This window comes from Talpa occidentalis, unplaced genomic scaffold (assembly GCF_014898055.3).
Source record: "Talpa occidentalis isolate TD23 unplaced genomic scaffold, MPIMG_talOcc4v2.1 talOcc4.14, whole genome shotgun sequence".
In the NCBI taxonomy this organism is placed as follows: Eukaryota; Metazoa; Chordata; class Mammalia; order Eulipotyphla; family Talpidae; genus Talpa; species Talpa occidentalis.
The window spans coordinates 38,764,510-38,789,957 of record NW_023601433.1 but is presented as its reverse complement, the minus strand read 5'-3'; the positions used below and the strand labels follow the sequence as shown (position 1 = coordinate 38,789,957).

At 38.3% G+C, this 25,448-nt stretch overlaps 1 protein-coding gene and 1 pseudogene across 1 annotated transcript in view; both read left to right on the top strand.

Moving 5' to 3' along the window:
• Positions 1-25,448, top strand: part of SMYD3 (SET and MYND domain containing 3) — a 768,831-nt gene that overhangs the window by 33,781 nt on the left and 709,602 nt on the right. The window lies entirely within an intron of this gene.
• LOC119244538 (CUGBP Elav-like family member 2) lies at positions 3,045-4,592 on the top strand (annotated as a pseudogene).

The window sequence follows — 25,448 nt, the reverse complement described above, 5'->3', positions numbered from 1 at the left end:
GGTAATGTAAATATTCTGAGCACACTTATGGTAGACTAGGCCAAGCTATGATATTTCGGTAGGTTAGATGTATTAAATGCACTTTAGTCTTAGAATATTTTCCTATTTTTAGAATGGATTTATCAGGACATCACCCTATCATAAGTCAAGGAAGATCTATCCTGTGTTTTTGTGGATGTTCATTGTTAGTAAAATGTATTTTGCTGCACCGTACCATTTTGTAACCGAGTTTGTGCGAAAGCGCAGTTTTATCAGAGCATGTAAGTACACAGTTCCTCTTTTCTCTTAGACTAGGACCTAATAGATATGTCTGAGTAGATAGGTGTTTGTTAATCTCACCTGGCTAAGGTTTATGAGGTATTTTAATACAGCAAAAAATGTGTTGATAGTTGTTGAAGCTAGCTAATGAGTCTATGAAAAAAGTGCACTGTACTTCTTTGTAATTTTAATGTTTATTGTACAAAGTGCTCATTAAAAGTATTTTAAATATGAGTGATGGAGGGGACATCAACATCATAGCAGCATAAGATGCTTCTTTTGTTTCTCCCTTTTAATCTACAACTAATAGGGCATCTTTAATTCAACAAGGGTTCCTCTGTTCATCTTGCCAAGATGCTGGAGAGATCCATACATCTGAGTGTCTGCAGGTGGGTGGGTTGGGACTGGCAGAGGTGATGGAGCCAGGGAAGCAGTGATGGTGGAGTCACCAGCCTGATCTGTGGCTCCAGTGAGAGGAGGGCAGAAATAGTGTAGATACCCATACTGTTGGTGCAAGTGAACCCACTGAGGCTGCAGTGAGGCACACTGTGTGGACTTGGGACCCTGGTGAGGAGGGTGGCAGTGAAAGTGTATGTGACTACAGCTCCCTCATCTGTTCTTCCCACTGCATTGATGCCTGTGCCTGCCCCAGATGAAACTGACAGCTGTGACTTGGAACTGTGGCCTCAAAAAAGGAGAGCGTTGGCAGGCTGTATGCATGGGTTGGCTCTGAAGTCTACGACCTCAAGAAGAAAGGGCAACCGGGGACCTGCACTTGAGCAAGATCCTTCCTGGACCACTGCAGTGACTGTGACATGGCAGCAACTTTTGAATCCTGGAATGCAAGCCATGAGCAAAAACTAAAGCCATGGCACCACCTACTGGAAAATAAGAAAGACATCTTATTACTAAACTGTTGAATTAGAGTCAAAGCAATCCAAACATTGCAAATTTAAGAATGATGTTAGATACTCCAAATATATCATCAAATGGCATGAAAAATTAAGGTAAAATGGTACTACAAAGAGAGTAATAATTGTCCTGAATCCATCTTGAAGACACTGAAAATTTTGATCTAGTAGAGAATTCAAAATAACTATTACGATGAATTCAATGAAAGAAAACTTAGAGAACACAGAAAGACTACTCATTGAACTCAGGAATAAAGTTAATTAGCAGAAGGAGTACTTTACCAAAGAGTTTGAAACTCCAGAGTTGAACTAAACATTCTAGAACTCAAGAATTCAATAAATGAGGTGAAGAATGTAATAGAAAATGCATTAAAAATAGAATAGATCATATGGGAGAGAGAACTAACAAGCTTAAAAACAGAAATTTAGAAATGATTCAGGTAAAAGAAGAGAGATAGACTTTTTAAAAATAAAGAAACTCTATGAGAACGACCTAATGCCAAGAGGAAAAGTAACATAAGGATAATGTGTATCCCAGGAAGTGAAGAAAAGGAGAGAGCAGAGAGCTTATTTAAATAAAGAATAGCTGAGAATATCCCAAACCTGGGGAAGGAAATGAATATACATGTTTACAAAACAAATAGAACACCTAATTATCAAATGCAGAAAAACTTACACCAAGGCACATAATAAAATTGTCAAAAATAAATGATTAATATTAAAAGCTCTTAGGGAAAAATGTGTGTAATCTATAAAGGTCCTTCAGATTTCTAATTAGAAACACTATAGAACAGGAGAAAGGGAATGACATATTTAAAATATTAAAGGTGGGCCTCCCTGGTGGAGCAAAGGGGTTAAGCACCGCTCTATGAAGCAGTCCACAGCCTCTGCAGCATGAGTTTGATCCCCGGATTCAAAAGTTGCAGCCAGTGAGCAACCCATATGGCACAGCAGACCTCTCCTGTCTCGCCCGCTGCTCCCCTCAGCAGTGTATTTCAGTCAATCTGCCTGTTCTGTTCCCCACTCTGTCTCTGGTGGATCCTCTCACCCCCCACATCTCTGGCCTGTACCCAGCTCTTGTATGCATAAATAAATAAATCTTTAAAGAAATAAAGTTATTTAAAAAAATTAAAGGTAAAATCTACCAGCCAAAAATATTCTATTCTCAAAGTTATTGTTCAGATCAAGCGAAATAAGGCTTTCCCCAACAAACAAAAGCTGAAGGAGTTTAGCACCACTAGACCTGCCTTACAAAAAATGTTGAAAGGAACTTTTCTATCTGAAATGCAAAGTTAAAAGGACATGAAACCTTGAGTATGGTGATAGAATCAGAAAGTTGCAGCACTATTTTAGAAAAGTGTATTGAAAGCTTAGTTATAGCAAAAAGATTAAAGGGAAAGAAGCATTGTAAAAATAACTAAAGACACTTTGGTTTGTGCCAGACTCACAGTATAAAAAAGAGTAATTTGCAACAATGAAGACATTAAAGGGAGGAAGCACCTGTACAGGCAAATGAAGATATATCAACAGAAATAGGACAACTTTAATTACACGAGACATTCTGTGCAAGCTTATGGTGACCAAAACCCAGAAATCTGGAGCAGAATCGCAAAGTATGAAAAAAGAGGAAACTGAGAAAAATACCTAAGAAAGCCATGTAAATAAAAGGGCAGATAACATGCATGTCAGAAAAATCTCCCATGGAATTTCAGGAGCTAGACTTTAAAAATTACAGAGATGTGAACTTTCACGATCCTTACAAGTACATATATTCTCATCGAAGAAGTAGGACAAACATTCTTGAAATTTATATGGAACCACAAAAGACCCTGAATAGCCAAAGCAATACTGACAAAAAAGAACAGGCTACTGCTTTGATATCTGCCCCCACACTACTCCAGTCCTCTGGGACCTGATGGTCAGGGCCACCTGCTAGCCCCTGAGAGTTAATGGCACAACCTAGATGAACAGTGCTTTGGATCACCCATATCAGCCAGACCCAGATGCCATTAAGATGTTTGTTGGACAAATCCTCTGGTCCTCATCAAACAGGGAGCAGAAAGAACTTTTTGTGTTGAGCCTTACGGAGTTGCCTACCACATCATTGTCCTCTAGGATGGGAGTCAGATCCCTTTCCAGAGTAGAGGTTGTTATTTTGTAAAATTTTATGCAAGAAAAGCTGCACTTGAGGCCAGGAATGCACTGCACAATATTAAAATTTTATTTGGAATGAATCATTTATTCAGATGAAACCTGAAGATAGTGAAAAGTCAAATACTGTAGAAGACAGAAAATTGTTCATAGGAATGGCTTTAAAGAAATGTAATGAGAGTGATATCAGGGTGGTGTTTTCTCCCTTTGGCTAGATAGGGGAATGCTGGGTTCTCTGGGACCTGAAGGACTGAGTCAGGTCTCGCATTTGTCACATTTTCTTTAAAGGCAATGGCACAGAACATAAAACCAAAGACCATAGAGGGTTGCTCTTCACCCATCTTGGTTAAGTTTCCTGACACTCAGAAGCACTAAAAGCAAAGGCACCTGCAGTAGGTCCAGCAGCTCCAGAAGCAGATGTGGCAGCTCAACACTGCCACCTGGGGGACCTAACTGTCCTGGGCGGCCTTACAGAGCAGTCTTCTGTAGCGGCCACCTGCTCCAGCAACCTGCTTGCATTCAGAGGTATTCATCAAGTGGCAGGTATGAATGCTTTACAGTTACAGAACCTGGCAATGCTGGCAGGGGCTGCAGCTGCAGCCCAGACTTCAGCCACCACCACCAGTGCAAATCTTCTACCACTGGCAGCACTCTGGGAACCCCTCACAAGTCCTATGGCTGCTTTAACCCTCAGCTCTACATACTGGTGCGGCCATTAATTCTTTGACTTCCCTTGGGACTCTGGAAGGGTTAGCAAGAGGCATTGTTAGATTGATGGTTATTAGTGCACAAGCAGGTACCATAAACAGTATGGTGGCTCTGAATGGAGGATTTGGTGCTATGGGCTTGACAAATGGCACGGTGGCACCAGTGACATCCTCACACGGGCCTACTCAGGGATTCAGCAGTATGCAGCAGCACCACCACCACCAATCCACACTGTGCAGCCAGAGTTTACGACAGCAGAGCCCAGCAGGCAGCCAAAAACCTCTTTATTTACCACCTTCCTCAGGAGTTTGGATACCACGCTATTCTGTCAATGTTCATTTTTATTAGAAATGTTATTTCTGCTGAAGTCTTCATTAACAAACAGACCAATCTGAGCAAGTGCTTGGGTTTTGTTAGCTATAACAATCCAGTATTTGCACAAGCTGCTATCCAGGCTGTGCATGGCTTTTTCAGATTGGCATGAACTACTTGAAGGTCCATTGAAATATTCACAAAATGATAACAAACCTTACTGACCCTAACCCCAGAAGCCCCCTGCTCTTATTTTAGCTTTCCTAGGACACCTTCAGGCCATTTTAGGTAGCTCACTTTCTCATTGAGATTTGATATCTGTGTATATGTTTGGTGAACTATACCCTCAGTCCCCAGAACCATGTTCTTACATTAAGTCTTCAAAAGATATTGTTAGAATAAAAAATTAATTTTCTAGGTGTCCTTGTCCTTATCTAAATATGTGTGTATTAAGTTGCTTGAGATTGATGTTTATTTCTTCTCCAGTTAACTTGATATTTAATAATTGGTTGTTTTAGTACCAATAGTGTGGACCTAGATGGCTTTGCACTCCAGTACAGGTATAGTCTTTTTAAAGCTAAAGGTCCACTGTCAGTGTATGAGAAATACTCGTGAACTCAGTTAAACACTCAATAATTTCATGTTAGAAATGCAATATATAGGTCAGAGGAGAAATCCTGGACTTTGGTGTCAGATTGAGTTGGACTCATTTCTACTTTTTCAATTATCAGGCGACTTTAAACAAATTGCATTAATTCATTAGCTTAATTTTCTCTTTTCTGAAAGGGTTCAATGTCTACTGCAATAAAAACTGTGTAATTTAGTGTACTATAATATATGCAAAACATATTTTTTACATAAATTACTTTCTTTTAAAGTTAACTTGGAATATGCAATTCAAATGCTGAGGAGTCTTCAAGATTACTGGTACAATTTCATTTGATTACTTGGATCACGTTTTAACTCATGCTAAATATTTTGTTATAATCAATTTTTCAAACCCAGACTTAATTTTTTTCTCTTACATCTTTGTAGTCACCATGGTTCTCCTGCCACCATGTCACTGGTCACCATAATCCCTTGTGTTCTTCTCTCCCACATTTTGAGCCTCCTTTTCCTCTCTCCCCCTCCATTGCTGTATGCCTCAGTTCTGTGGTCACATTGCTAGCTTGGGTTGGGCTTTTCCTTGAACTTTTGTTTGGTTTCTCTATATAGAATGTTGAGATTTTTTTTAAAAAAATATGTAACTTGTTGGAGAAAACTATTATAGTTCATTTGGTTTCAAAATAAATTTTAATTTCAAAATCTAATAAATTCTTTGATCATATTTTTCAAGTATCACATAAGGAAGATAAATAGAATACCCAAACAAAGGAAACTAAATAGTCTTTAAAAGAGACTGGAAGATAATTTTTAGAAACAGTTTGATTTTGAGAATGACATGATTTTGAGAATGTCAAATAAGGTTTAAATATGTTAGGAATTAACTATATTTTAGCATTGATCTGGATTAAAACAAGTAAATCAGCTTAACCTCTGACAGCGATGTTTTTAAATGTTAAGGGCCTAAAGCATAGTGTTTTTAATAGAGACACTTGACTATTTGGAACAATTTCTTTCTGTAATTCCTTTTTTAATATGTTGCTGAGCTGGCGTAATCCAGAGACAAGCTGTCTTTTGCAGTTTTTTTTTTTTTTTGGCATATCTGATAATTGAATAGTGAAGAGTTATGTGTCTTGATATGTCTGCTTTTACAAGTAATGTTTAGTGGTTGCCAAGTTGAAAAGCTTGTCTACCCTCTCAAAAAAAAAAAACCAGTTATTTTTATTCTGTATATTTGCATGGGAATAAGGAAAAATAGGTTTTTGTCCTAAGAGTAAAACAAAAGGATATTACACAAATGAAATGTATTTTAGGTTGGTCTTGAACTTCATTGTTAATTGAAATTCTTCACATCACTTGAAAACAGCACCTTGGCTCAGTCATTAAATTTAGGACAATTGCCTTTTTGTTCACTTTACTATACTAGCTCCTAAATTAAATACCACTCTTTTTTTAAAGCTTTGTTGGACAACAAAGCAGAGTGGTTTTAGCGTTGCTAAAAATGTGGTCTGGACCAGCAACTTTGGGGTAAACAGATGCTTTTTTGTAAATACAATCTCAGACTTAACCCTAGATCATCTAAACCAGAGTTTACATTTTAACAAGACCTGGTGATTTGTGTGCACATATAAAGCTCAAAAGCATTCATTAAACTTGTGTTGTGGAGCCAGACTACCTAAGTTTACATACTGAATCTGACAGTTTCTCACATTGGGCAAGTTATTTAACCTACCATGTCTCAGTTTCCTTATTTGTATAACAGGTACAATGCCTAGGGGATTGTAGTTCATATTTATCCAGTAGAATTAACTAGATGTTTTGGGCCTCCCCTGGTGGTGCAGGCAGTTGAGCGCCACTCTGTGAAGCTGTCCACAGCCTTGGCAGAGCTGGTTCGATGCTGGCCGGCCGGTGAGGGTCCCACATGGTGGGTCAGACCTTTCCTGTCGCGCCTGCTGCTCCCCTCAGCAGCATATTTCATCAGTCTGCCTGTTCTGTTCTCCGTTCTGTCTCTGGTGAATCCTCTCACCCTCCTGTGCATCTGGCCTGTACTCCGGTTCTTGTATAAAAATAAATAAATACATCTTTTTTAAAAAAAAGAATTAGGGCCTCCCCGGTGGCGCAGCGTTTGAGCGCTGGATTGCGAAGCTGCCCGCAGCCTCTGCAGCACCGGTTCGATCCCCGGCTGCTCCCCGGCCATCGGAGGAGGGTCCCACATGGCGCGCAGACCTCTCCTGCCACCCGCTGCTCCCCTCAGCAGTGTACTTCGGTCCTTCTGCCTGCTCTGCTCCACGCTTTGGCTCTGGTGAATTCTCTCACCCTCCCACGCTTCTGACTGTACCCAGTGCTTGCATAAATAATAAATAAATCTTAAAAAAAATTAAAAAAAAGAATTAACTAGATATTTTAAAAAATGTTGAATAAAGCATATACAATAGATGTGTAACATAATGAAAGCCCTATACTCATTAACATAAACCCAGTATTAAATTATTGGGAAAGTTATTAAAAACTAGCTTTAGTATCATGTACAAGGGTTACCTTTCCGCATCATACTTCTGTAGAATAAGTGAAATCTAGAAAACTTAACAATTTTTGGTAATGAATAAAATCAACTTAAGATATTGCTTCAAATTAAAAACTTTTCATATGCCTTATCACTGAAAGGTTGTAAGTGAGAATGTGACCATCTTTGCCAGAAGTACCAAAGGCAGCACCTTAAATATTCTGTTCTACAGAAAGGACTTATTTCCTTATTTTTTCTTACCAATTCTAGCCCTAATGCTCAGCTCTTTCCCCTTCATTCTGGACTGACTGACCTCATATTATAGCATCTGGGAAAGGGGTGTACTGGGGAGGAATTGGGGAAGGGTGATCTGCAGATAACACTCCTCCTCTCACCTCTCCCATCTCCCCTTTTACCTGCATTCGCGCCTCAGGAGTTGCTGATTTCTGTTCTCAATGTTGGAATCCTCTATATATAATAGATGTTAAAAACAAACAACAAAACAAAACTCCAATGCCTTCATTCTGTAATGTAGATTTAAGCTTTGATGTTAATAATTGTTTAGTATACTTTTAAAAAATTTTTAAATTTATTTTTTATTTCTTAATGGGATGGAACTTTAATACAATTAGGAAACAATACAGGAAAGGCAGAGAATATAGTTTCCAAATCAAGCACCCAAAGTTACCCGTCCCCTCGTGTGTAAAAGTCCACCCAAGCAAGATTGGGCCAGAACCAGGCCCCAAAGCCTGCCACAAGTCTAAAGCATCTTCCAGTGGGGACCCACAGAAAAAGGATCAGAAACGACCAAACAAGTCTGGAAGGAAAAGAGCAAAATGAAAATCAAGACAAAAACTGCCATTGTCACCTCCCCATGAGTCTCACCCACATCTGTGTCAACCAGTCCATGACCAAAAGGCAAGCGCAGTTTCTTCACGTGTCTCTTGGCTCCATGTTCCTCCTCCAGGGCTCCTTTTTTTTTTTTTTTTTAAAGAATAGTCAATTTCTATAAGAACTGTGTAAAAACAAATGTCTTTCTCATCTGTAGGGAAAACTACAGATTTCAAAGTTTAGGTAAAAGCTGAAAGCACTCTAATGTAGAATTAGAAGAGATTATGTTCTATTCCAGTTAATTTATTTAGGTCTTTAACTATGTAGTAAGCATATATAGGATTAGATTAAAATAAGGTTTCAGAAATATTTGGTAGGCCTAAAATGTTGTGAGTTTGAGTGGCCCTACAGATTTTTTGTTTGTTTGTTTTCAAAATCAAAATTTCAGCCTTATTAGTGATAGAACATTTGGAAAACAGGTTTTAGTGCATGACTTCCACAGAATTAGGTAGCAGAGGCAAACTAATTCAACTTCTCCTCAATGCTGTACAAGCACAAGCTTACCTCCCTAAAACATATAACACAGAGGAGTTGTCCCCCAAAGCTATGTGTGTGCAGCTTTCAAAATTTACCGATCAGATAAGTCATAACTGACTTTTGGATTGCAAATGCATAGTGCATATCTGATATGGGAGGGGGCAACTTTAGTACATAAAAAATGTTTTATAAATCCTCTAAGTTTTATTAGAAAATCAGTAATGTCCATCTTCTAAGCTAGAAGCAAATGAACTTATAAAGCAATGTTTTTAGAAAAATGGGTCTGAAATAAGCCTGCAGTGGTAATTTACAGAGTTAGTCATAAAAAATTTTTCTTCTCTGAGATGAACAGAACACCCATCAGTAAAAGTAATAAGGAGCCAAGGCATCTTCCATTCCAGGTTTAAAGATATATATATATCTCCATGCTTTTATAAAATATATATATATATATGTGTATACATATGCAATTAAATAATACTACAATAAATGAGATTTACTCTAATTATATTCTGGGCCCAAATTGCTAAAGTACTATTTATCTCCAAAATGTAAAACAAGCTAGGCTTACTGGTTTTCCTTACTGTCAGAAACTCAATCTAAAAAATTAACTATAAAATTAAAATATGTACAAAGTAAGGAAATGAGGAAGATTTATCAGAGAAGATCAGATCTACCAGAAAGTCTTGTATGAATTAAAATGAGGCTGTAGAAAGCATGGCAAATTTTTACAGAGCACTCTCTCACACTCTCCATTCAGTTAAACATAAAGTCTTGTCAGCTGTTCCTTCAAATGTAACTTTGAATATGTACATTTCTATTTTCACTGCAGCTAACCTCATCCAAGCAGACAGGCAGGCCCAGGAGCATGTGTGCTTACACACACACAGACACACACGTGCATACATAATCTATATTGCTTTATACACGCATGTGTGATTGTGTGTGTGTGTTTGAGGAGATGAAATGATCCAACAAAACTATGCATTATATTTGGGTTTTGGATTAACAAACCTAAAACAGTGTCTCCTATCCTGTCCCAGACTTTGTTATTGATCTTAGAGCAGAAGGCAAGGGGCATTAAAACACATATGGGTGGATATGTCATCAAGAAAGAGTGAACCCACCGTGTACAGCATTCTATATTAGCTTACTGAGTATAGAGAAATCATAATTTTGATCTTTTAGGTCAAAAATGTAAATTACAAGCTGTACATGCTACCACTCCGTTTTTCCCTGAGCACACTTGGCTAATCTCCTATGATGTTTTAGAATTAGCCTCAGTATCTTCTTTAATACCTTTCCTTTCAAGCTGGCCTTTCTCAACTGATGATAGAATATAATATGAAACTTACTATATGAGTGCCCTGGGCAGTCTGTATCTCCTAAGGAATCACATGCCATCACTCTATTTGTAGCTCTCAATTCTTTACATCTTTGATCATAGTTAATAATAGTTGGATTCAAACTCTGGACACTCTTCCCTGTAGTGAGTGGCAACTGAAATCTCTGTTCAGTTCTTTTAGCTTTAGCTGGACTCCTTGCACTTTGCCCCATATATGCAGACAGGGGTTGGGTTGTGGGGGCAGCCAGTCAAAATTTTGGGTAGAGTTTATGCTTGGAATTTGGCCACAAACTCTTTTTCTGAGTTCCTCCTTTTTTCCTTTTCCCCTTTTCTTTCTGGTTGGTGTAGCTGGTTCTTCACACCAGTAAGACAATGTGTTTTTATCCCAGTTTCAACTGTCCTGCCTAGCACAGACTGGAGCCTGCCTTCAGAATAAATCATATAAAACCCACTTGCCTACCAACCTGAAAATTCCCCTACTCCTCTTCTCCCCATACCTTTGCCTTCTTGCCTTCTTCTTTGAATCTCTCTCTCTTTTTTTTTTTTTTTTGGGTGGAACCCTCACTGGCTGCCGGGGAACGAACCGGCGCTGCAGAGACTGCAGGCAGCCCCACAGCCCAGCGCTCAACCACTGTGCCGCCAGGGGAGGCCCTGAATTTCTCTTTTTTTCGTTGCTCTCCAGTGCCTTCAGGTAGTGTTTTTAATATTTTCTCCCAGAGTTTATAGTGATAGCTCCATATTGGAGCAATTACCCTAGACTTTTTTGTTCCTTTTTTCAAAAAAATTGGACATGTAACTACCATACCATAAAATTAACTCTTCTAAAGAATATAATTTCATGTTATTTAGTATTTTCATAAAATTGTGCGACTGTCACACTGTCTTAATTCTGGAACATTTTAATTACCACAGAAAGAAAATCCTGCACCATTAGCAATCACTCCCAGTCCTTCTCTTTTCCATTCTCTCTCCCTGACCCTCCCCACCCGTATTTTTTGGCAACCAGTAATCTATGTTCTTTCTCTAGAAATTTCACAATTTCAGACATTCCATATAAATGGAATTATATAATATGCAGTCTTTGGTGTATGTCTTCTTTTCCAGTGTTATCGTGGTATTTCCATGTTTCATCATGTGTCATTTCTCCACTCCTTTTGGTCACTGAGTGGCTTCTATCACATGACTATACGCCATATTTTGTTTATCCATTTATCAGTTGGTGAGCATTTGAGTTGTTTCCATCTTTTGGCTATTATGAATAATGCAGCTGTGACGTTCATGTGCAAGTTTTTGTGTGGACTTAGGTTTTCAACTCTTGGGAACCAATGACTTTTAAACCTTTTTCTTTATGCCCTTCCCCTCAGTTGCATACTCATCTAAAGTAACCACTGTTGGGCATCACTTTTCTTGGATGGCTCATGGAAACTAAAACTCAGCCTAAAATTCAATACCTCCTCCTCTTATTTGAACTGCTCAAGCTATAATTTTGGGTATCATCTCTTGTTCTTCCCACTTATCACCATACCTTTAATATTTTTTATATATTATTACTGCATGTATGTTGTAACATTATTAGGGTTAATTATTCCTTTTCATAAGTAACTCTCAGTTCTTCTACTTTGTTCGGCCTCTGTTGCTATTTCATTAGTGCCGCTCTATCCAAAATCTCTTTTACCACTCCCCTGCCAACTGGTCTTCCTGCCTCCAGTCTTGCTCTTACCAATTCCTTTTTCCCTGTACCTAGAATGATTTTTTTTAAAAAGATTTATTTATTTATTTATACAAGAACTGGTGTACAGGCCAGAAGTGTGGGGGGCTGAGAGGATTCACCAAAGACAGAGCAGGGAACAGAACAGGCAGACTGATGAAATACACTGCTGAGGGGAGCAGCGGGGGAGACAGGAGAGGTCTGCCGCGCCATGTGGGATTCTCGCTGGCTGGCTGGGATCGAACTTGCTCTGAAGAGGCTGCGAACAGCTTCACAGTGCGGCCCTCAACCACCTGCACCACCAGGGAGGCTCCTAGAATGATCTTTCTGAAAATAAAATCTGATTATGTCACTCTCTTGCTTCCAAATTCTTCTGTGGGTTTCTGCTACTCTTGGGATGATTTGTAAGGTAAAAAACCTGGCTTCTGTTTACCTTTCTAGTTGTATCTGTTGACTGACATTTTCTGCTGGCCCCCTCTATACCCTAGCCGAATTGAATTATGTTTGGGTCCATAACGGTCCATGCTTTTCCTTATTTCTGACTTTCGTACATACTGCTTTATTGCCTCTCTCCAACTTTGCCCTGCACCATTTACATGGCTAATTTCTGCATATCCCTCACATTTCATTTTATATATCTCTTCTCAGAGCAACCTTTCTATACCCTCTTTATCTGGATTAAAGGCTCATCTTAGGTGCTTCTATAGAATCCTGCATTTTTTCATCACAGTGTACCTTCCACTGTATTGGAATTTACTATTCTTTTATCTCTGTTTTTTCCCACACTGGTGAAATTCAGTAGGAAATATTTCAGTATTAGAGGAATTCTTAATTCCTAGTATAGGGCCAGTATAGGAGGTACTCAGTAAATATTTGAATAAGGAAATGACTAACACATTGACAGGGACAAAGATGATTACATTAATAAATACTTAATATTAATAAATATCAATAAATAAATATTTAGTGAGGGCCTCCCTGGTGGTGCAAAGAGTTAAGATGCAACCTATGAAGCTATCTGTGGCCACTGCAGCATGAGTTCGATCCCCAGTCAGGGAGATCCCCATATGGCGCAGCAGACCTCTCCTGACTTGCCCGCTGCTCCCTTCAGCAGTGTATTTCAGTCATTCTGCCTGTGCTGTTCTCCACTGTGTCTCTGGTGAATCCTCTCACCCTCTACACCTCTGGCCTGTACCCCAGTTCTTGTATGCATAAATAAATAAATCTTTAAAAAAATAAATATTTAGTGAATACCCACTATATTTTGAGAACTATGTGAGATGTTGGGGAGAATATAAAAGAAGAGAAAGTGAAGCACTGGGCTTCATTGATGAGCTTACATTGCAATTTCAATAACAAAGGAAGTGATTAGAAAATAAATGACAATATCATGAGCGCTAATTCTTGTGTTATGAATCATAAGTACACTTCAGGGGTCTGTGTGATTATTGGATATTGGAGTATCCAGAGATGTTTATGTTACAAAAGATGTACTGATCCAAATGGGAAGAATAATAACCAAATTAGCAAATGCTAATATTTGATTAGTTGAAAATAACTCCTAATACCTTCATGATATTTTGCAAGAATATTTCATAAGAATTTTTGTATCTTATTAGGCACACATAATGTCTGTGGAAATGGGAAACTGAACAGTCTTTTTTGTAGAGATATCCAAGTGGGCTTCATTTACTGTCTTCATCATATTATGAACACGTGATAAATCTTGATATGCTTTGTAGTTGAAGAGACATAATTTTTTTGATGTGCCGCTTTCCATCTTGTATTTCCTATTGAGGTTAACCCCAATGCTGCCCCCTTGGGAGGTTCCCCTGACTGTCTTACTGAAATTAGCCCTGTGTGTTTATTGCTCTCATTCATCTCTTTCTTGCTTTCTATATTCAGTCTACTAGCATGATCTTTGGATGTTCTTCTGCAAGACACTGACCCCACACATTCTTCTCCATTTCCACTGATTACTCTACTCCAAATCACAGTTGCTTGAGGAATTGTTGATACTGGATTCTTTTCCAAAGTGGTGGTGCCATTTTCTATTCCCAACAGTGTGTCTGATGACTTCCAGTTTCTTCATATCTTTGTCAACATTTGTTATTTATTATTATTATTATTATTATTTTTATTATTTTGTAGCTATCCTAGTGTATTAGAAGTACATGTCTGTGTGGCTTTGATTTGTATTTCCCTAATGTTTAATGTCTCCCTTATTCTTGAAGTAACTAGTTTTGTGGATATGTATGTTTGGTTATCAGAAAAATCATGAAGCATTTTTTCTACATTTACTGCGCAAAATATGTCATGACTTTTCCAACAGCCCAGTACTACCAAGCATCTTGGTTTTATTCTTTTTTTTGTTTTAAAGATTTATTTATTTATTTATACAAGCACTGGGTACAGTCAGACGCACAGGAGGGTGAGAGAATTCACCAGAGCCAGAGTGGGGAGCAGAACAGGCAGAAGGACTGAGGTACACTGCTAAGGGGTGCAGCGGGCACGGCAGGAGTGGTCTGCGCGCCATGTGGGACCCTCGCCTGGCGGCCGGGGATCGAACTGGTGCTGCAGAGGCTGCGGGCAGCTTCACAGCCCAGAGCTCAACCGCTGCGCCACTAGGGAGGCCCTTGGTTTTATTCTTATATCACTGTCTACTTCTTTTTGTCTTTTTGGCTAATTCACCATTTCTACTGCCCATGATATCTGGAGTACAATCTTTGGTCTCATTGTCTCTCCATGTTCTCATCTAAGGTGATCTCATCCAGTCTCATGCATTTAAATCCCTTCTGTAGCAGTGGCAATCCTTATAGACCTTCCTTTTCTGTGGCTCTTGAGCATGATATAATGAGACTCCCTTAAGGTGATCACCAGGTGACTGACCAAAATGGAATTTGTGATTCTGAAATTATTAGTGTTTGCTTATGGCATCCTAAGTGTTGATTTCAATGTTAGATGAGAGTGTATGTGGTAGTGGGAGAGTGAAGAGGGAAATTTTTGGGTACATGTAGGGGCAACTGGAAATTCTGGGTGGTTGGTAGAGGACACCTGGGTATTTGCTTGCCTGGTAGGACCTCCTTACTATACAGAAAAACTATTTTTTCATCTGCTCAAGAGCCTCCAGGAGCTAGTGTCGTAGGTGACTTAGGCTGCTGAGACCATTGCCTGCTTTTCTGCCTTCTGTGTGTGCTAGCTCATAATGGGCATGTGAGATGTGGGGCTTGCCTTCTCCTTTTGGGTTAAGGATAGGTGGGAAGCAATAATAAGTACATTTGTCTATTTAATCTGCAAGTGTTCCATGTCATTCTGTGATACCAAAAGACAAAGAAACTGAGACAGATCTATTACTGAGTTTATGCTCTACTGATAACTTGCGGCTGTCTCTTGAAAGCGATGACTTTCAAGTATATATCGCCAGTCTTCATCTTTCCCTAGAGCTCCAAGAAACAATAAAAGTATTCCGTAGTACAGTGAAATCCCAGAATGACTGTAACTTGCACTTGGTTCAAATTAGAAGAGAAATCCTTTAGCTTCTTAATCTAAGTTATAGAGAGATTAAATTGAAAATAAGTCAAAAGGCGCATGTATCCACACACAAACATAAAGTGGAAGAATTTCCAATGGGGGAAAATAGTGCAATAAATTGTGTTCTAAATGTAAATAAAATTAAAACTTAGTGTGCTTTGCAGCAATTGATAATAGGAGGAAAGGAGATTACATTTAATTATGGCACTAGGAACATTTTTTCTTGAGTGGCCAAACATTTTTTCTTAATGTGCTGTTTGGCCCTTGGTGAGCAGTGTTTTTATTGTTTTTTACCTTTAGAGACTCATTCTTTAGACCAGGGATTCTCAAAGTTTGATGCTTGGACCAGCAGAGTCAGCATCATCTGGGAACTTGTTAGAAAATGCAAAGCCTTAGATCTACTGATCAGAAACGCAGAGAGAGCACTTCAATCTGTATTCTAACAAGTACTCTAGGTGATTCTGTTGAACTTTACAGTTTAAGAACCATTGCTGCAGACAATACATGGATGGTTTATTTAATTAACAGAATATGAGTTTTAAATCTTGACAGTATTAAAAAAAAAGTACAACTAAAAGGGTTGGAAGGAGATGTAGAATAGGCATAGCTTGCAATAGCCTTATTTTGTGAATGAGGACTTAAGATAATTTGTAGTTGATTAGAACAAAAGATATAATTGGAAGTGTATCCTAGAAGTAACCAGCAGCAGAACTAAGATTTGAGAGAGACAGTGAGAGGAAGGGAGGAGTGTGTTCATGGGAAGTGTAAGGTGACTGAAGCATCATGCTCTGAGTGGTAATGTCTCATAGATATGGTGATAATAAAAAATAGTTGTGCAAATGGATTATTTAGAAAACCAAGAGTGACTGCCAGAAGGCCCCCAAGTGAAATGGTTGACTGTGATTGTCTTTTGGGGGAGTAGGATAAGGGAGATCTTTTGTACTCTGAGTTCTTAACCATTAACAATTTAAAAACAAAATATGTTTTAATTTATTGTGGAGAAATACTGACTCATTAAATTCAGAAAGGGCTGCCTGCCACTTTTCTGAGTTCTTTTTCACAAGGTTGAAAGCCTCTGATTATTGTAATTGCATGTGGCGCTTTCTTATGGGTGCTGGGTGAGTGGGTTTGTGATTTGGTGTTTGAGTTTTCTGAGGCCCTTTGTGACTTGTGCTGGCTAACTAACTCTTGGTTATATATTTTCTTATATATTTATTACCTAAATAACATTAGAAATAATTGGAAAACTAAAAGTATTTTGCTTGAATGTTTACCTGTTTTTTATAGAATCATTTATAGCTGAAGACATCATGAGTAACACCTTTAGATTTTTGTTTCCCAAGATTGGTCTGAGTGCCTTTTACTTTCTATATTTAAATTGTGCTTCCTGCTAATTAGGTTTTAAAGGCTAGTGAGAATAGGAGCTAGATTTGGTACCTGTGCACTTTTTAACCTAGTTAACTTTAGATGCAATCTTCTTACATTTTTACAGAACTTATTTTTATTCAAATGTAATAATCTATTTATAGATAAGAAATGAAATGTTTTAATATTACAATGGGGATCCCTGTTGAGCCCAAAATGAAATCCAAGTGGAACAATAAACTGATCACCAGTATATAATTGCTGTACTAGTTAAAGCTTTAATCCTCTCATAAAATATTTATCTATGCTTTATGTCACATTATTTCTTCCAACTTTTCCATTGAAAGTATATTTTTGTTTGCTTCCTAATTAGGGTTGAAATTAAAGATGAAGTGTAAATGCGTTCTTATTTTTAAATATGCTTTAAAATTGGAAGCAACTGTGCTTATTACCACTCTAACACCAACACCTCTTGTATTAATATTGATCAAATCCCTTAAGCAAGCTTTTTCAGAACAACTTAAAAATTACAGAATAGTTGAAGGAATAGTATAGTTAACGCTCCATATCCTTTAGTCAAATATAGCAAATTGTAACATTTTGTCATCTTAGCTTTATCATTTTTTTCTCTGTGAGTACACCCACATTATTTTTTGTAAACCATCTGAGAGAAGACTGCACTCACAATATCCCTTTATTAAATACTTTAGCTTATGTTTCCTAAGAACAATATTTTCTCTTATAGACCCTCGTATATCTAATCAAGTGCAGGAAATTTAGCATTTATACAATACTTGTATTTATAGTTCATAGTTCCAATTTTGCCAATTGTTCCTTCTGCCGATAATGTCATCAGTTGCTTTTTTTCATTTTCATTTTTATTTATTAATTTTTACATTTTAGATATTCTTTACATCATTTTTAATTTTTGTATAAAGTATGCATTTTCATCTTGGTATAGTGCCTGTACAATTCCCATCCCCCTTGTTTTGATCCTACTCCCTTCTCCCCCCCATAGTGTGTCTTACAGTTGCTTGTTGATTTTGATTTTCACATTAGTATAATTAGTCTTTTTCCTGATCCGTTATTTAGGTTTTCTAAATTCCCATCCCCCTTGTTTTGATCCCATCCCCCTTGTTTTGATCCTACTCCCTTCTCCCCACCCCATAGTGTGTCTTACAGTTGCTTGTTGATTTTGATTTTCACATTAGTATAATTAGTCTTTTTCCGGATCCGTTATTTAGGTTTTCTAAATTCCTGCTATGAGCGAGACCATCCAGTATTTTTCTTTTTCTTTCTGGCTTATTTCACTGAGCATGATCCCTTTCAGCTCCATCCATGTTGCTGCAAACTGCATGAGTTTATCTTTTTTGATTGCTGAGTAATATCTCATTGTGTATATGCACCATAACTTTTTGATCCAGTCATCTATTTTGGGCATTTGGGTTGTTTCCATAGCTTAGCTATCGTAAATAGTACTGCGATAAACATAGGGGTGCAGGTGCCCTTTTGAATTAATGTTTCTGTGTCCTCTGGGTAAATACCTAGAGTGGAATTGCTGGATCATATGGAAGCTCCATTTTTTGCAGGTTGAGGAACCCCCACACAGCTCTCCATAGTGGTTGGACCAGTTTGCACTCCCACCATCAGTGCAGGAGAGTTCCTTTTTCTCCACATCCTCGCCAACATTTGTTGTTGCTAGTTTTTTTCATATGTGCCATTCTCACTGGTGTAAGATGGTATCTCATGGTAGTTTTGATTTGCATTTCTCTGATGATAAGGGATGTTGAACTTTTTTTTATATGCCTATTGGACATTTGCATTTCCTCCCTGGAGAAGTTTCTTTTTAGCTCTTCTGCCCATTTTTTTGACTGGGTTATTTATTTTGTTTTTGTAGAATCTCATCAGCTCTTTGTAGATTTTTGTGATTAGTCCTTTATCATTAGTATTGTGTGCAAAAATTTTCTCCCAAATGGTGGGTGTCTCTGTGTTTTGGTTACTGTCTCTTTGGCTGTATAGAAGCTCTTTAATTTGATGTAGTCCCATCTGTTTATCTTTTCCTTCACTGTCACTGCTTTGGGTGATGTGTCTTTAAAGATGTTACTTAGGTGTATGTCATATAGTGTTTTACCTATATTTCCTTCAATGTATTTTTATGGTTTCAGGTCTTATGTCTAGTTCTTTAATCCATTTCGAGTTTTTTTTTTTTTAAGATTTATTTATTTATTTATACAAGCACTGGGTACAGTCAGAAGCACAGGAGGGTGAGAGAATTCACCACAGCCAGAGTGGGGAGCAGAGCAGGCAGACTGATGAAGTACACTGCTGAGGGGAGCAGCGGGAACAGCAGGAGAGGTCTGCGCTCCATGTGGGACCCTCGCTGGCGGCTGGGGATCGAACTGGTGGTGCAGAGGCTGCAGGCAGCTTTGCAGCCCAGTGCTCAACCGCGCGCCACCGGGGAGGCCCCATTTTGAGTTGGTTTTTGTGCATGGTGTGAGGTAGTACTCAAGCTTCATTCTTTTGCATGTAGTGACTCAGTTTTCCCAGCACCATTTATTGAACAAACTTTCTTTGCTCCATTGCATATTTTTTGCTCCTTTGTCAAAGATTAGTTGACTGTAAATTTGTGGGTTTATTTCTGGATTTTCTATTTGTTTTCATTGTTCTGTGTGTCTATTCTTGTTCCCGTACCATGCAGTTTTGATTATTATGGCTTTGTAGTATAGTTTGAAGTCTGGGTGTGTGATACCTCCATTCCCCCCTTTTTTTTTTCAGGAGAGCTTTGGCTATTTGGGGTTTTTGGTGGCTCCATATGAATTTCATCAATATTTGGTCTATTTCTTTGAAGAATGTCATTGAAATTTTTATTGGAATAGCATTAAATCTGTAAATTGCCTTCGGTAGGATGGCCATTTTGATAATGTTAATTCTTCCAATTCATGATCAGGGGATGTCTTTCCATTTCTTTGCGTCTTATTTCTTTTAACAGTGTTTTATAGTTTTCTCTGTATAGGTCCTTTACCTCTTTTGTTAGGTTTATTCCCAAGTATTTGATTTTTTTTTTGTTTCAATAATAAAAGGGATGATTTCCTTGATTTCTTCTTCTTCAGATTTGTTGTTTGTGTATAGGAAGGCTACTGATTTTTGCGTGTTGATTTTGTATCCTGCTACTTTACTAAACTGTTTGATTAGTTTGATTAGTTTTTCTGTGGAGTTTTGGGGGTTCTTAATGTATATTATCATATCATCTGTGAATAGTGATAGGTTTACTTCTTCCTTGCCTATTTGGATTCATTGTATGTCTTTCTCTTGTCTTATTGCTCTGGATAGGACTTCCAGTATTATATTAGAAAGCAGTGGTGAGAGTGGACATCCTTGTCTTGTTCCAGATCTTAATGGAAGTGCTTTCAACTTTTCTCTGTTGAGAATGATATTGGCTATGGGTTTGTCATATACAGCCTCTATGATGTTGAGGTATGTCCCTTGTATCCTGAGAATTTCAAGGGCCTTTATCATAAATGGGTGTTGTACTTTTTGAAAGATTTATCAGCGTCTATTGATATTATCATATGGTTTTTATATTCCTTTTTGTTGATATGTTGGATTACATTGATTGATTTTCGGATGTTGAACCATCCTTGTGTCCCTGGAATAAATACTACTTGGTCATGGTGAATAATGTTATGGATACATTGTTGGATTCCGTTAGCTAAAATTTTAGTGAGGATATTTGCATCCGTGTTCATTAGAGAGATTGGCCTGTAGTTTTCTTTTTTTGTGTTGTCCTTGTTCAGTTTTGGTATTAGTGTAATGTTGGCTTCAGAGAACGTGTTTGGTATCATCCCTTCCTTCTCAATTTTTTGAAAGAGTTTGTGAAGGATAGGCCCTAGTTCGTTTCTGAATGTTTGGTAGAATTCACTTGTAAATCCATCTGGTCCTGGGCTTTTGTTTTGGGGGAGGGTTTTGATTACCATTTCAATTTCGCTGCTTGTAATTGGGCTGCTTAGGTGTTCTATTTCTTCTTTATCTAACTTTGGGTCATTGTAAATTTGTAGGAATTTGTCCATCTCTTCTAGATTGTTGAACTTGTTTGCATATAACCGTTCATAGTAGTTTCTGATTATTCTTTTGATTTCTGCTGTGTCTGTTGTGATTTCTCCTCTCTCATTTGTGATCCTATTTATTCATGTTTTCTCCCGTTTTTCCTTTGTGAGCCTGACTAGGGGTTTGTAAACTATTTTATTTATTTTTTCAAGAAACAACTTTTGGTTTCGTTGATCTTTTGGATTGTTTTTTTAGTTTCTATTTCATTTATTTCTGTTTTGATTTTTATATTTCCTTTCTTCTACTGGCTTTAGGATTTTTTGTTGTTCTTTTTCTAGTTCTTTGAGCTGTGAGATTAGGTTGTTTCTTTGAGTTCTTTCTTGTTTCTTGATGTGAGCCTGTATTGCTATATATTTTCCTTTTATTACTGATTTTGATGCATCTCATACATTTAAGAAATTGGTGTCCTCCTTGTCATTCAGCTCAAAGTATTTTTTAATTTCTTCTTTGATCTCCTCATTAGTCCAGTGGTCTTCCACTAGTGTGGATTTCAATCTCCATGAGGTAGGAGAGTTACTTGCCTTCTTTTTATGGTTTATTTCTAGTTTGATGCCTTCATGGTCAGAGAAGATGGTTGGTATAATTTCAATCTTAGTGTATCCGTTGATGTTTGTCTTGTGTCCCAGTATGTGATCGATCCTGGAGAAGGATCTGTGTGTGCTTGAGAAAAATGTGTACTCAGATTTTTTGGGGTGTAGTGTTCTATAGATGTCTGATAAGCCCAAGAGGTCTAGATCCTTGTTTAGAGCTTTAGTGTCCTTACTTATTTTTTGTCTTACTGATCTATCCATTGTTGATAGTGGTGTGTTAAAGTCTCCTACTACATACGTATTTCCTCTGATGTCTGTTTTCAGAGATGGTAATATCTTTCTGATATATTTTGGTGCACCTTCATTTGGTGAGTATGTTAATGAGCGTTATCTTCTTGATGTATTGTCTCCTTGATCATAATGTAGTGACCTTCTGAATCTCTTTTTAACTTTTTGAGTTTGAAGTCTGTTTTATCTGATGTAAGTATAGCTGTTCCCGCTATCTTTTTTGGTCTGTTTGCTTGTGGGATTGTTTTCCATCCCTTTGCTTTCAGTCTTTTTATCTTTTGTAGTTAGATGTGTTCCCAGGAGAACACAAAAGGTTGGGTTTTGTTTCTTAATCCAGCCTGCAACTCTGTATCTTTTTATTGAGGAGTTTAGTCTGTTTACATTTACAGTTAATATTGATACATTGGCATCTGTATTTGCCATTTTGTTTGTCTTTTCTGTGGTTTTATTTTTTGTCTTGTTTTGTTATTATTCATCCCTCTTATGGATCCGGTTTTAGGACTCCTTGTAGTTTTTTTTGGAGTGGGGGTTTAGTTGTAATGAAATTCTGGAGTTTCTGTTTGTCTGGGAAGGTTCTTATTCTTATTCTTTTTCATAGAGGAAGGAAAGCTTTGCGGGATAGAGTATTCTTGGTTGACATTTGCTGTCTTGGAGTTTGTTGACTATGTCCCTCCACTCTCTCCTTGCCTGTAGTGTTTCTTCGGAGTAGTCTGATGTCAGCCTGATTGGTTTTTCTTTGTATGTTATCTGTTTCTTTCCTCTTGTCAGCTTCATTATTTTTTCCTTGTCTTGGACTCTTGGGAGCTTTACTATTATGTGTCTTGCTGTATTTTTCCTTTCATCATGGAAGCTTGGTGTTCTCCTTGCTTCTTGTATGTCTATTTTCAGCTCCTTCTTCATGCTTGGGAAGTTCTCTTCAATTATTTCCTTGAATATTTTCTCTGTTCCTATGTCTCTCTCCTCTCCTTCTGGGATCCCTATAACTCTTATATTTCCTTTCCTCATGGAATCATATAGTTCCCAAAGTTTTTCTTCATTCTTTTTCCATCATACTTCTCTTCCCTTTTCTGTTTTGGTTCTTTTTATTTCTGTGTCTTTGAGAGTACTTATTTGTTCTTCCATTTCATCTATTCTGCTTTCTTGCTTTTCCCAGAGTTCTTCAGCTCCTCCATTAATCCTTTGATCTCCTGCATTTCTTTCACTTCCCTTTTTATTTTTTTTTTTATTTTTTATTTTTTATTTTTTTTTAAAGATTTATTTATTTATTTTTACAAGCACTGGGTATAGTCAGAAGCGCGGGAGGGTGAGAGAATTCACCAGAGCCAGAGCAGGGAGCAGAGCAGGCAGAAGGACCGAAGTACACTGCTGAGGGGAGCAGCGGGCGGCAGGAGATGTCTGCGCGCCATGTGGGACCCTCTTCCACTGGCCGGGGAGCAGCCGGGGATCGAACCGGCGCTGCAGAGGCTGCGGGCAGCTTCGCAACCCAGCGCTCAACCGCTGCGCCACCGGGGAGGCCCTCACTTCCCTTTTTAAAGACTCAATTTCATTCTTCTGATCGTTGATTATTTTTCCCATATCATTTTCGATTTTAGTTTTTTAATCATGGTTTTTTTTTATTTTTTAGATTGATGTATTTATGCATACAAGAGCTGGGGTACAGGCCAGAGGTGTGGGGGGTGAGAGGGTTCACCAGAGACAGATTGGGGAACAGAACAGGCAGATTGACCAAAATACACTGCTGAGGGGAGCAGCGGGCGAGTCAGGAGAGGTCTGTTGCACCATGGTCCGGCTGCTCCCTGGCTGGCCAGGGGTATTGAACTCATGCTGCGGAGGCTGCAGACAGCCTCACAGGTTGCGTCTTAACCCCTTGCGCTACCAGGGAGGCCCAATCATGGCAATTTTAAATTCTCTATCGGGAAGGCTCAGAAGTTTTTTCAAGTCACTGTTGCTTTTTTTTTTTTTTTGTGGTGTATCCTTTCCCTAAGGGTTTGCTTGGTTACTTGTAGTTTTTCTTCTCCCTGCTGCTTGTTTTCTGATTTGTCCTATTCGTTGGGACACTGTATTGTTGGTATTGGCCAGCATCTCTTTGGTGAGCTCCTTCTGGGATGTCGGAAGCTCTGACAGTTTAGGTGAGGTCTGGATGCGAATCTCCCTGTCTTGAAGATGCAGAGCCTGAGGGATGCTCTCCTGCGTGCATGGTCTGCCCCAGCAGTGGCTGGATCCCCCTCTAGACTCCATCTCATGGCTGTCTGGCTCATCTCTTGGCTCTTGCTCCTGCTGGTTTTCAGCTCACCTCAGACTGTGGGGACAGCCCTTTCTCAGTTGCACACAGTTTTATTGAGGTCTGGACACGAACTTCCCTATCTCAGAGATCTGCATTTTTTTGTTCCAGTCTAAGACTAGTTTAGTCTCACATGTTACATGAGTTGTCATGATTCTTTATCACCTCTAATCTGGAATGGTTTCTTGGCCTTTCTTAGTCTTTTATGACATTCATTTTTTTTATGAAGTTAACATTTTGAAGAAAGTACACAGCTTATTTTTTAAGATGTTCTTGAATTAGAGTTTGTTTGATCATGATGATCTTGGAATAGTCACCCCCCAGCCACAATACTATAATGAGCAATGTTGTCTGCATCATAGGACCTCACATGAGGAGACACGCAATTGTCCATTTGCTTCTCACTGGTAAATTTTGCTCACCTAGTTGGTAAATGGGTGCATTGGTGAAGGAAATTTGTTTTTAATTTATTTTTTACATCATTGTTTATTTTTTTTAAAGATTTATTTATTTATTTATGCATGCAATAGCTGGGGTACAGGCCAGAGATGCAGGGGGTGAGAGGATCCACCAGAGACAGAGTGGGGAACAGAACAGGTTGACCGAAATACGCTGCTGAGGGGAGCAGTGGGCAAGACAGGAGAGGTCTGCCTTGCCATGTGGATTTCTCCCTGGCCAGCTGGGGATCGAACTTGTGCTGCAGAGGCTATGAATTGCTTCATAGTGTGGTGCTTAACCTCTTGCGCCACCAGGGAAATCATTGTTCATTTTTAAACAATATTTGCTCCCCCGCCCCAGGTATAGTCCCCATAGAGTTTCCTTCACCAATACACCCTTGCACCATCATCTCAGTCCCCTGTTCTCCTTCCTCTCTCCCTTTGAACCCTCTCCTTCCTCCAAATAAGACATCTGTGTAAAAAAAAACAAAAAACCAAAACTCAACGAAATAAAAACAGACAATTATAAATCAGAGACATCCTGCAGGGGAGGAGGAGGGAGTGGTGAGGGAAATTTTATAGGTACTACACCTCGTGGGGGGAGAAAGCAAACATTGTTTTAAAATGAACAATGATGTAAAAAATATATAAATAAAAAAAAATTTTGGTCACCTAGTCAGAATATTGCCTACCCTGAGTAGTAACTATTTTTTTAAAGACATATATATGTATCCATAGAATAATATCTGGGAGTATATAAATATACATTAAGATCTTTTAAATAATTTATTATTTTAATTGCGATAGCATGTTGCTGCAGATGTCATGAGTTTGTCTTTTTTGATTACTCAGTTGTATTCGTGTGTGTGTGTTTGTGTGTGTGTGTAAGTAAGTAAGTATAACACATCTTCATCCATTCATCTGTTTTTGGGCATTTAAGTTGTTTCCATATCCTGCGTATTGTAAACTGTGCTGCAATGAACTTGGGAGTGCAAGTTTCCTTTCCAATTAGTGCTTTTGTGTTCTTTGGGTAGATACCTAGGAG